This window comes from Triticum urartu, chromosome 6 (assembly GCF_003073215.2).
Source record: "Triticum urartu cultivar G1812 chromosome 6, Tu2.1, whole genome shotgun sequence".
NCBI classification, from domain to species: domain Eukaryota; kingdom Viridiplantae; phylum Streptophyta; class Magnoliopsida; order Poales; family Poaceae; genus Triticum; species Triticum urartu.
In genome coordinates, this window is record NC_053027.1 from 137,219,138 (window position 1) to 137,232,805 (window position 13,668).

Here is a 13,668-nt window from a genome sequence, read left to right on the forward strand (position 1 = left end):
ATAAGCTCAATATCTATGAAAACTCAAAAATAAAAACAACAAAAGAAGTTCAAAAAGTATTCAAAAACTTAGAAGTTCAAGTTTTAACTCTAGAAGTCAAATTTAAATTTTGAGCAATTCATTGTTTACTACAACACTTAGATTCCCCCTTACTAGACAATAACTAACAGATTTAAATTTAAAAAATAGAGTAGATGAAAATGTACAAAGAATTGAATTTTCCTCGTTTCTTAAAAACCTAGGGGTTTAAATTGAAATAACAGAGAAGTTCATACCAAAATAACAAAGTGGTTTGATGTTTATTAAAAACTAGGATGTTAGCGTTATTAAAAAAACTCAGATATCCCTTGTTATTAAAGAATCAACCATGAAGTTTAAAAATGAAAAACTGTAAAATTTGATGTTTATTTACAATATCAGAAACAATCCTTCTTGTTTATATGCAAAATTAAAGTATGAAGTTCAATATAAGAAAATGTTGCATGATGTTTACGTAAATGTCATTTTTTCTAAGAATAAAACTAAGAAGTTCAAATTAAAAAAATGGTGAACTTCACAGATTATGAAAATCCTAGGATTTAAATGCTCAATTTTGATGAGTGCCTTAGGAGTCGGGGCAAAAAAAGAGGAGAGAGCATTTCAAAGTGATAGCAGCGAGAAGTTCACGTACTACATGATGTGTGTTTCATATGAGAAAAAGGAATAAAAAGGCAAAGTCAGATTTTTTTTCTTGCTAGAAGTTCAAGTCCTCGGTCGGAGAAAGTTCAAAAATTCTTGTGGGAGAGGTTCACCGTGTATTTACATGTTAAAACACAAAATATATTGTTTTAGTGTTTTAAAATAATTCTCCCAATCCATTAAAAATTTGAAAATAAAATGCTCTCTGTGAAAAAAAAGTTTCTCCTATTCAACAACTTTCCAAGGCTATATTGTATGCTCTATTTCAAAATAAACGGTTAAAAATCAGTGTACGTTTGCTCAAAACAAAAGTTTAACCGTATTAGCAAAAGCCGCATCTTGCAACAGGTTTTTAAAAAGGTATATCATTTGTGTAACACCGATGAACGGGTGAGAAATTACGAACAAAAATATGTGACAGAAGTTCAAAATGAAAACAACGAGCAGTATGATGTTGCTAGAAGTGCTCGGCCCGAGAAAAATTCAAAAATTCTTGTGAGAGAGGTTGAACAAAAATATGTGACAAAAGTTCAAGGTGAAAACAACGGGAAATTCAACTACTACACAGAATGCGTTACGAGATAAAGAATATAAGAATAGAAAACTAAAACCTTAAAAGGTTTGTTGCAAGAAGTTCACGTGCTCCTCGTAGCATAGTTCAAAATTCATGTGCGAGACGTCTGTCGTTCATTTACATGTTGAAAAAAAGGCAAAAAAAAGACAACGTTGTTTTGCCATTTTAAAAACTGCTCTCAAACGACAACGAATTTGTAACACCTGTCTACATGAAAAACTTGCTGCTATTCATAAGCCTTCCAACGGTATATTATGTGCTACATTTTGATGAAAGGTTTAAAATTTTCATGTATACCGTTTAAAACACGTTTTTGTGTATTCAAAAAAATTCTTTTGAACCATCACGAGTATGAAAAACTGATCAACACTGGAAAGTTTCATGTTTTCAACAGCTTTCCATTGGTATATCATTTGCTCAATTCCGGCAAGTGGTTTGAGAGTTACGGGTAAAAAATAACATGTGAAAAACAGAGTGAAGTTCAAAAACAACTGCTCCAGAAGTTCAACCTCTTCACGAAGTGCATTTTCGGAGACTCTGTTTTTACGATGATGTCAGAAGACATGATCTCAGAAGTTTACGTACTATACAGTGTGCATTTGTATTAAAAAGAATGAAAATGCAAAGCCTAAAGTTTTGTTGCTAGAAGTTCAAGTGCTCGGCCCGAGAAAGTTTAAAAATTGTTGTGAGAGCGGTTGAACAAAAATACGTGACAGAAGTTTGAGGTAAAAACAACGAGAAGTTCAAGTAATGCAAGGAATGCATTTCAGGTGAGAATAAAAGTATAGAAAAAAATAAAAGCTTAAAAGGTTTGTTGAAAGAAGTTCAAGTGCTCGGCCCGGGGAAAAATTCTTGCTAGAGAGGTTCACCTTGTATTTCCATGTTCGATTTTTTTCGTATAAAAATCGAATACAATTCTTTAGTCAAAATATAAAAAAGGTGAAGTTCAAATTGAAATAACAAAGAAGTTCAGAGTTTATTAAAACCTAGGATTTACCTTTTCAAAAAATAAAAAACACAACGCCATTTTTTGCACTTTTAGAAACAACTCATAAACGAAAAATGGTTGCTAGAAGTTCAAATGCTCGGCGAGGAAAAGTTCAAAAAATTCTTGTGAGAGAGGTTCATCGTGTATTTAGATGTCCAAAATACATAAAAAATGTTCTTTTTTGTGTTTTAAAATAATTCTCTCAAACCACAGAGAAGTTCAAAGTGATAACAACCGGAAGTTCACGTACTACATGGTGTGTATTTCATATAAGAACAAAATACAATTAAAGTGAAACAGAGTGAAGTTCAAACAGATATTCCCGAGAAGTTCAACTACTTCACGCAATGCAAAAAACAACACGTCAACAACAGAGTGAGGTTCGAACAAACATGCCTGAGAAGTTCAACTACTTCACGCAGTGCGTTTCCATTCGCAATGAAGGCAGAAATCATGATCCCGTCATTTCTTTAATTTACTTCAAAACAACAGGAATATCATTTATGTAAATTCAAGTCCTCGGTCGGAGAAAGTTAAAAAATATATTGTGAGAGAGGTTTGTACAAAAAGAATATCATTTGCGTAACACTGACAAAATGGATGGGAAAATTTAAAACGAAAATACGTCACAGAAGTTCAACATGAAAACAGCACGAAGTTCGACTACTATAGTGAATGAATTTGAGATGAAAATATTTTAAAATCATCACGAGTATAAAAAAACGATCAACACGGGAAAGTTGTGTGCTTACAGCAGCTTTCCACCGGTATATCACTTGCTCAATTCCGGTGAGTGGATGGAGAGTTACGAGCAGTGGATGGAGACCTACGAGCAAAAAAATCATGTGAAAAACAGAGTGAAGTTCAGGTACACGCGCTGAGAAGTTCAGGTTCTTCACGCGGTGCATTTTCGAAGAATCTGTTTCGCGATAAAGGCAGAACGCATGATCCCGCCATTTTCGAAATTACTTGAAAACGGCTAGGAATCAGAGAAAACCATCAACATGAAAAAGTTTCGCATTTTCCGTAGCTTTTCAGCGGTATATTATTTGCCCCATTCCGATAAAGTTTGTAGAAATTACGGAAAAAATACGTTTTTTGCCATTTTTGAAACTGACTTAAAACCGTAAAGAATTGGGGGAAACAATACATACCAAAAAGTTTCGCATTTGTTCAAGCTTTCCAAGGCCATATCATTTGCTGCATTCTGACGCACGGTTAAAAAATTAGCTCAAAAATACGAACTCGGTTGGACTTGGACCATTTTCTAAATTACTCTTAAACCATTCAAAATTAGAAAAAAAACTTTTAAGATGAAAAAGTAGGGCATTTTCATAAGCTTTCCAACGCCGTATCATATGCCTCCATTGGATTAGCCGTTTAGAAATGACATCAAAAAAACGAACTCAACTGTTCAGTTTTCGATTTTTTTTGTTTTTTTCAAATTACTCTTTAACCATAGGGAATTAGATAAAACTTTGAACATGTGGAAGGAGCGGTTTTGCAGCAGCTTTCCAATGCCATATTATATGCCTCATTCCGATAAACGGTTTAGAAATGCGATCGAAAATACGATTCACGTTTTTTGTGCGAAGAAAAAACGGTTTTCAAAACTGCTCTTAAACTGCTTATATTTTGCCAAAAAATTAAGTTGGGTCATGATATTGGTGTCCATAGCTTTCCAACGGTATATCGCAAGCCCCATTTGGGCAATGTTGGCGGAAGTTCAACCTAGTTCACAGGGAAGTTCAACGTACTACTAGCGGGGCAGGTCAGGTTGTGATCAGAATATTATTCTGATCCCATGATCAGAATAGTGTTTATGTATGTATATTCAATAAGAAGAATAGGGAATGCGATAATAGTCTAGTGCTATGCACTGTTTATTCAATAAGGTGCGTCGAAGCAGAATGATACAAGTAGTGCGATAAGCAAAAAGTAGGACTATTTGACATGTCCCCTCCAAGGGCAAGCTGAGGAATGGTATTTAAAGCAAGTATTTCACTTGTTATCGGAGACCACCTGGGAGTTCCGTGGTGCGACGTGGCTTTTTGCCTCCTTGGTTGTTGCATCGTGTGTCCGGCAATCGTACTACCGGACGAGGTTTCCAGAGATTAAAGTCCTGAAAGACAGAAAAGTAACAAAGCAGGAAGCCCCTAGTGCGGTTGAGCCGTGTCTTGGGGCGTGCCATAGTCGTGCCCCCCTCCCCACCCGTGCCCATGGTATTTCCAATGCGTAATTATATACGCGTGGCACGAAATTCGCCGTTTGGCTGGTACTGGGGTGGGGGCCGCATTGCGAGCTCGGAACGTGCCAGGCGATCTTGTTGCCGATTACTCCGGGCGCGCTTGAAGGTGTCCGGGTCTTTAATCGCCGAACTGGTGGATTGCCTTAAGAGGCTGCTTTGCGCTTCCGCAGTGTGCTCCTCCATGCGGAGAGAGCGCTCTGTGTTTCCATTGACTGTGATGACCCCCCGAGGTCCTGGCATCTTGAGCTTCAGGTATGCATAATGCGGTACCGCATTGAATCTCTCAAATGCGGTTCGCCCGAGCAGTGCATGATAGCCACTGCGGAACGGGACTATATCGAAGATTAACTCCTCGCTTCGGAAGTTATCCGGGGATCCGAAGACCACTTCCAGTGTGACTGAGCCTATGCAATGGGCCTCTACACCTGGTATGACGCCTTTGAAGGTCGTTTTTGTGGGTTTGATCCTTGAGGGGTCTATACCCATTTTGCGCACTGTGTCCTGATAAAGCAGGTTCAGGCTGCTGCCGCCATCCATAAGGACTAGAGTGAGGTGAAATCCGTCAATGATTGGGTCTAGGACCAGTGCAGCGAATCCGCCATGACGGATACTAGTGGGGTGGTCCCTGCGATCGAAGGTGATCGGACAGGAGGACCATGGGTTGAACTTTGGGGCGACTGGCTCCAATGCATATACGTCCCTTAGCGCACGCTTCCGCTCCCTCTTGGGGATGTGGGTTGCATATATCATGTTCACCGTCCGCACTTGAGGGGGGAACCTCTTCTGTCCTCCGGTGTTCGGCTGCCGAGGCTCCTCCTCGTCATCGCTATGTGACCCCTTATCTTTGTTTTTGGCATTTAACTTGTCGGCCTGCTTGAACACCCAACAATCCCTGTTGGTGTGGTTGGCTGGCTTGTCGAGGGTGCCATGTATTTGACACGAGCGATCGAGTATACGGTCCAAACTGGACGGGCCCGGAGTGCTTCTTTTGAATGGCTTTTTCTGCTGACCGGGTTTAGAGCCTATGAATCCGGCATTGACTGCCGTATCCTCGGTATTGTCGCTATTGATGCGGCGCTTATGTTTGTTGCGACGTGAGCTGCCATTGCTATCCTTGGTATCTGAAGTACCGCGGTTCTTTGATATGTTATTGCTGCGAGCCAGCCAGCTGTCTTCTCCCGCGCAAAAGCGGGTCATGAGTGTTGTGAGGGCTGCCATGGATTTTGGCTTTTCCTGGCCAAGGTGCCGGGCGAGCCACTCGTCGCGGATGTTGTGCTTGAAAGCTGCTAGGGCCTCTGCATTCGGACAGTCAACGATTTGATTTTTCTTTGTCAGGAACCGTGTCCAGAATTGCCTGGCCGATTCCTTTGGTTGCTGAATTATGTGGCTCAAGTCATCGGCATCTGGTGGTCGCACATAAGTGCCCTGGAAGTTGTCGAGGAATGCGGCTTCCAGATCTTCCCAACAACCAATGGATTCTGCTGGCAGGCTGTTGAGCCAATGCCGAGCTGGTCCTTTGAGTTTAAGTGGGAGGTATTTGATGGCGTGTATATCATCACCACGGGCCATGTGGATGTGCAGGAGGAAGTCCTCGATCCATACCACAGGATCTGTTGTGCCGTCGTATGATTCTATATTTACGGGTTTGAAACCCTCTGGGATTTGATGATCCATTAGTTCGTCTGTGAAGCATAGTGGGTGTGCGGCGCCTCTGTACTAGGCTATGTCGCGACGCAGCTCAAATGAGTCTTGTCCGCTGTGTTCGGCCCGGCCGGATTTACTTTTACTGCGTTCGGCATGACGGTTATCGTCTCGTGTAGTGGCGCGCCCTCATGATCCGTAGATCGATCTTATGTGTTTTGCTTCGTCCTCCAATACGTCTCGCAGGTCTAGCATGTTTCCCCGTGCCTTGTCATTTTTATTTGAGTGGCGTCAGGGTGCGGGCTGAGTTTTTGGTTGAAATGCCTCTCTGTCGCGGCCATGAGGTGGCCGATCGGCCGCGTCATATGCTGGAGATGTAGGTTTTAATGCTTCCTCCTCTAGTCGGGGTAGCAACCTGCGCTTTGGGTAACTCTTGAAGGGGCGTTTGAGTTCATATTCCTCGGCCGCAAGGACTTCAGTCCATCTGTCAGCTAGCAAATCTTGATCAGCTTGAAGCTGCTGCTGCTTTTTCTTAAGGCTATTTGCCGTGGCTATAAGCCGGCGCTTGAAGCGCTCTTGCTCGATGGGATCCTCAGGCATGACAAATTCGTGATCATCGAGGCTTGCCTCGTCTTCAGAGGGAGGCATGTAATTATCATCCTCCGCCTCTCCATCTGCCGCTCTCTCGAGAGGGCTGGCTTCTCCATCCTCCTGCTCTAAATCTTGCTGGAGGGGATTGTTGTCGTCTTGGGCACTGTTCGGAGTGCTATTATCTCCTGTGCCGGTGTCACCGCTTTTGCTTTGGCGAGACTTAGAGCGGCGCCGCTGACATCGGCGCTTGGGTTGTTTCTTGGAGGGGTCATCCTCCGCTGTCTCGTTGCCATTGCCTTCTTTGGGTGTGTCCACCGTGTATATATCATATGATGAGGTGGCTGTCCAGTGCCCTGTGGGCAGTGGTTCCTCTTCGTCTCCTGCATCGTCGTCCATACCGTCGATGTCTTTGGAGTCAAAGTCGAGCATGTCGGTCAAATTGTCGACAGTGGCTACTAAGTGGGTGGTGGGTGGGTGGCGAATCCCTTCGTCATGGGCATCCCAATCCTGCCGAACATAGTTCGGCCAGGACTCTCCTGACAGGGAGAGAGACCTTAATGAGTTCAGTATGTTGCCGAAGGGCGAGTGCTGAAAGATATCCACGGAGGTGAACTCCATGATCGGCGCCCAGTCGGATTCGATAGGCACGGGCGCATGCAGTTCAGACTCCATGGCCGGGGAAGAATCCGGTAGTTCGTCACGGCTCCCATGAAGGGTAAGGTCGATATTCGCCTCGATCGCCGCTGAGAATACGACCTCCGTGGTGGGGTCTATCCACCCGTCCATGGATGGCGCAATTGGCTCCGAATTGAGGGTCGGAGCGGTTGCTGGTGCGGTCTCCAGAACACTATCCAATGGTAGAGCTAAATCATGCCCATCGTGACCGTGCGGCGCACTCGGCAGGGGCTCGAATCCGTCGAAGATCAAGTCTCTGCGGATGTCGGCCATGTAGTTTAAGCTTCCAAACCTGACCTGGTGGCCAGGGGCGTAACTCTCGATCTGCTCCAGATGGCCAAGCGAGTTGGCCCGCAGTGCGAAGTAGCCAAATACAAAGATCTGTCCAGGGAGAAAAGTCTCACCCTGGACCGCATCGCTATCGATGATCGAAGGAGCCATCAAGCCTAACGGTGACGACACAGAGGAACTCTCAGTGAAAGCACCAACGTCGGTGTCAAAACCGGCGGATCTCGGGTAGGGGGTCCCGAACTGTGCGCCTAAGGCGGATGGTAATAGGAGGCAGGGGACACGATGTTTTACCCAGGTTCAGGCCCTCTTGATGGAGGTAAAACCCTACGTCCTGCTTGATTATTCTTGATAATATGAGTAGTACAAGAGTTGATCTACCACGAGATCGGAGAGGCTAAACCCTAGAAGCTAGCCTATGGTATGATTGTATGTTGTCCTATGGACTAAAACCCTCTGGTTTATATAGACACTGGAGGGGACTAGGGTTACACAAGGTCGGTTAAAAAGGAGGAGATATACATATCCGTATTGCCTAGCTTGCCTTCCACGCCAAGTAGAGTTCCATCCGGACACGGGACGAAGTCTTCAATCTTGTATCTTCATAGTCCAATAGTCCGGCCAAAGGATATAGTCCGGCTGTCCGGAGACCCCCTAATCCAGGACTCCCTCAGCAAGGGTCTTGCCGGGGGTCTCGTGGGTATCCTTGGCAAGGATCTTGCTAAGGATCATCATCTTCTGGTTATCATCTAGTCTTGTGTGCTTCTGGTCTCCATGAAGATCTGCATGCCACCATGGAGATGCCTCCCGAGTCTCGGTTCCAAAGTGGTTGATGGTGCTGGAACTCTTGGGCTCAAGGGTGGCGGCTTTGCTGGTGTTGGGCAAGTTGCCCCGGCAAGGTTCTTGCCAGGGCTGTGGAGGCCGCCACGGCAAGGGCCTTGCCGGGGGACCTCACCTCGCCCTTCTGCTCTTCGTGTTTCTGGCTTGGCGTTGCTCTGGTTGTCTTGTGGCTTTGCTTCCTTCCTCTTCCCCGCTAGGTGTGGCCGCATGCGCGGCTCCAACTACCCGCGCACAAGTAAAGGGGTACAAATAGAACCCCTCCTTTTGTGCACCGACAGGAGCCCCCGGGCCTGGGCCATACATAAGCGCGACGTGTTGTTGGGCTAGGCCAAAATGGTGCGTGGGCATGCAGGGCCGAGTTGTACCGCAATAACTCCCTCGCCAGTTGCACTTCCCCACGACCCGCGTTGAATGCGCGACGTGGGGGGGGGGGGGTCGTGCATGATGTGGGGGTCATGCGTCGGATGGTTGCTGCCCTCATGCGTCACATCATGGCAAATGGTAAAGAGGCGGCCCGCGCCTTCCCCATAAAAGAGGAGAAACCGCAGGCGCGCTGCTCATTTACCCTCTGCACCTCTTCCAATCTTGGAACCACCGTTCCTCTCTTCTTCCTCAGGCAAAAGATTCAAAATTCTTGCCTCTGCTTGCTGCCGCTGTGCCCCCATTTCTCTTGATCCTTCGCCCCCTCCCAGCTGTCATGGCGCCCAAAACCAGCAGGGGCAAGGGAGCGGCCAAGGATGCCGGGGAGAAGGAGGCGCCGGAGAGTGAGTCGGCGGCGCGGCGGGCGCAGCTCGCCTACTTCCCGTCGACGGTCGATGCGGTTCACCTCAAGAACAACTTCTTGCCCCTGTGGGGGAGGAAGACGATGGGGCACCCTGCCCCGCGCGCTGTCCGCGCTGATTTTGCCGAGGATGGCCCAAATTGGTACCCCTTCTTCGTCGATTTCTTCTCTTGCGGGCTCTGCCCCCTTTCTCTGACTTCTTCAACGACATCATGCACACCTACGGCTTCCATCTTTTTGATCTCATGCCGAATGCAGTGGCGTGCATGGCTCTCTTCGCCCACCTTTGCGAGGGCTTTGCCGGGGTGCTCCCTAGCACGGAGCTCTTCTGCCACTACTTCTTCCCTCGCCTCCAACCAGGGGGCGCCATCTCTGGGAGCATCGCCTGGATCCCGAGGACCCAGGATAAAGGCACGTACCCGGAGGGTGCCCAGAAGGAGAGGTGGGAGGAGTGGCAGGGCCGGTGGTGCTGGATCGAGCAGGAGGACCCACAGGAGTTTTGCCGGGTTCATCAGAGCTCGCCGACCCGCCGCACGAACTGGAGCGACCTCGACGCCAATGACAAGAAGCTCTCGATCGCCACCACCAGGATCCATCGCCCCACAACGGCCGGGCTCACCCTCGAGATGATTGGGGCGGACATCATCCATCGCCGAATTGCGCTGCTGCACAACAAGGGGAGGCCGGCCTGGGACTTCAGGAATGCGGCCGATGTCATGAGGCTCCCCCTGGCCTGAAGCATAACTTCACGGTCATGGGGCATGCCCATTTCTGTCAAAGGCTCTTTCAGCTCGACGTGGGCAGCAATGGCAGGCCTGAGAGAACCGGCAGGGCCGCGAAGGCCAACAAGGCCGTTAAGGGGCCCCTGTTTGGGTTGCCGACGGGAGTGGTCCCGCTGAGCAACAACTCTCGCCAGCCCGCCATCATCGCCATGATGCCGGACTTCAACACACATGGCCTTGTCCGGCCTGGGCCGAGCCGCCAGTAGAGAGGGTGCAGGAGTTCTTCGACACCTTGTCCGAGGTTTATGTCCGCGACAAGTCATTGCTCATCTAGGACACCACCAAGGTGGAGCTTGACTACATCACCACCAGGGCGACGGAGGCGACGCTTGCCAGGTAGGCCGGCAGCGCTGGCGGCATGGAGGATGAGGCCGACGCGGCTACGAAGGAGAAGGAGCTCGCCCAGTGGGGGAGTCTGTCAGGAAGGCCAGCGGCGCTGGCGATGAGGCTCCCCTCGTGGAAGACGCGGGCGACGAGTCGTCTGAAGAGGAGGTCGAGGTGAACGACCCCTCGGTTGCAGGGAGGAGGCGCGTCCTGTGGTGGGCTACCTGTGGCGAGCCGGTGCGGCCCGGCAGGATCACGCAGCGGCAGCTGGCCTAGGGGTAGCCTGTGCGCGAGACGAGGGCGATGAAGGTCGCGGCAGTGAAGAAGGTGGTGAAGGCCACATTGGCGAAGAGGACAACAACTGCTTCTTCCTCGTCCAAGCGGCACCGGACCCCGTCCCCTTCTCCTCCTCCTTTAGACGGCACCTTGGAAGCCGAGTTCGACCTCGGGTCCTTCAGCCTGGCAAGGAAGAGGAAGCTAGCGGAGGAGAAGGTGGAGGACGAGTAAGTATTCTGTCCCCCATCATTTCCTGACCTTATGCCTGTGTTATCTTCCTTTGATTTGGTGTCATCTTCACAGGGACACGGAGATGCTGGCGTAGAGGGTGGAGAAGAGGGCCAAGGCCTCAACGGGCGACAAGCCCCCGGCGGGTACTCCACATACGCCGCTGTTGGTGGAGAGCAGCCCGGACAGCAGCCCCCATTGCAGCCCTCGCTTCAGCCCCCAGTGTGAGTCCGCCACTTACTCCTTCAGTGATGAGCCTTGGGGTGTGAATCTTTGATGCTGAACTTGCCGGGTTTGCAGGAGGAGAACGGCAGCAGGAGGAGCTGCCGAGGGCCACCCCCAACACGCCGCCCCCTCAACTACGCTGCCCAGAGGGGCGTCCCCGGCAAGGGCATCGACCACCGAGCCCACACATATGGAGGAGGAGGGAGCGAGCTTGGGTGCTGGTGGCCCTGCCCCTGCAACGAACATTGGCGGGGAAGGCGCCACTTCTTCCCAACCTGGTGCTGGTAAGTGGTTCGCTTCTCGTCCCTGTTCCTTCTTCTTTTTGAATCTTGGTCTTGGCTCCGTCTCATTCCCCTTCTTGGTATCTAGGACCTTCCTCGGCGTCCCAGGAGGATATCAACACCGTCATCGAGGAGCTCGCCAAGGACACCGAGGACGAGGCCAAAAAGATTGCCGTCGAGGAGGCCGCCAAGACCGCCACTAAAGAGGCCACCAAGGGGTCTGCCGGGGAGGCCGGAAAGGGGCTTGCCGGGGAGGGGTTGGTCGATGATCAACCTTCCTCCTCGGCTACCTCTGGCTCAAGCAAATATTTGAAGTTGAGCAACGACTTGTTCATCCACCTCCCAGGAACGGCGAGCACCAGGGCGCCAACCGAGGGGGAGGTGTTCGACGATGAGGTGCCCGACGCCGCCGGGCTTGAGGTTGTTGACGAACTGGGCGCCGGTGGCGGCGATTCCCAAGAGGAGCAGCTCCTTCAGGCCATGAGCGTCAACTCCAGAAGCTCCAGGCGCTTCACCATGCCCGCCTGGACAAGGCGAAGTCTAGGATGGCGGCAGTGGACAAAGCGGAGGTGGACCTCGAGGAGCGCGTCGCTGAGACGTAGGCCTGGTTTAGCCAGGCCCACGATGAACTCAAAGTTGCCCAGGATCTGTTGGCTGAGCGCAAAGAAGAGCTCATCCTGAAGCAGGCTGATGTCTACAAAGCCCAAGAGGCAGCGAGGGAATAGGCCGCCAAGGACGAGGCCACCCGGCACCAGCACAAGGCTAAGCTGAACTCCCAGAAGGAGGACCTTGCCGCTCGTGAGGAGGTGCTCACCGCCACACTCCGCGGCAAGGATGAGGAGGTCGAGAAGCTCGTCACGCAGTGGACCCATGAGCTGGAGCAGAGGCACAAGGAGGAACTCAATGCTCAAGCCCTGGTCCATGTCGGCAAGGTGGCGGAGCTGGAGGTGGAGCGGGATGGGCTGAAGGAACAGGTCCTGAAGCTGGTGGAGGAGAAGGATGCATCCAATGGCGCTCTGGCGGAGGCGCATGCCACAGTCCTTGGCAATGCCGAGCTGCTCTCCAAGGCCAACGATGCCATCAATGACCTGAAGCTGAAGTTGGAGAGCCTTGAGGGGATGCTTTCGGAGGTCAGGGCCTGGGAAGAGACCCTGGCCAAGGGCCTAGAGGAGGAGAGGTAGCTGCGGAGGAATGATTCCGCCGAACACGAGGAGTACGCGGAGAGCATAAACCGTTGGGTCAGCCGCCTCACCGACGTCGCCGACAGGATCACCACGAAGCTGGCTGCCATGGGGATGCCGAATGTAAGGTCTCTCCCGGAGCTGAACGTGAGTCCCAACGCCAGACTGACCCTATTCTTCGAGGGCGTTCTTGGAGCCCTGGAGCAGCTCCGCTCCAACCGGGCAACTTATCCGGCGAACGAGTCCCGGAAGCTCCGCCAGGGCGCCCTGACCAAGGTACTCACGAAGGTGGCGTTATGGAACCCCACCGTCAACTTTGCCGACGCGTTGGAGAGCTTGCCGGAGGAGGTGGACCTTGCGGTGCTCAAGGAGCGTATCAAGCCCATCATCAACTGTGTCGATGGAGTTGAGAGGGTGGAGGGCCAACGCCGGGACTAGGCACCCCATTTCTTGTTGCCGTTGCGAGTTCAGGACGAAGACAGTTTTATCTTAAGTTAGAACCATGGCGATTATTTGATGTAATATAACTCTGCAGTACTTCAATATCATGCATGCTATCTTCCCGCTAGATCTTTCTTTGTATGTTTGCACCCTACGCTTGGTGACATAAGGCTGCCGACGCGTAAACCCGTGCCGTGGTGCTTTGAGGACGGATCCTTAGCACCCTGCCGAGAGGGCGCTTGCTTCCAGGCAAACCACCTTGCCGCTCCCAGCGCGGTCGCTTGAACTGTCGAGCAGACTCGAAATAGGACAAGAGCGCGGCTAGTAGCGAGTAGGCCACCTTGCCGTTCTCAGCGCGGCCACGTAAACTGTCGAGCGGACTCGAGATAGAGATAAAGGTGTTGCCAATGGTGGAAGGGTCCCATTGCGTGCAGGTTCCCCATACAAGGAAAGATATCTTTCGAGGAGGACAGACTTATATAAATGAAATTAGCCAAAATTTTACATGACTTAGCTTTTAGGGGCCACGCGGATGGCTGTCGAACCTGCAGACGTCACCAGAGGGTGGCGGGTCGACGTCGCCTCCTCCCTTCGAGCCATCCCCATGAAAGAGTCGACACGTGGGC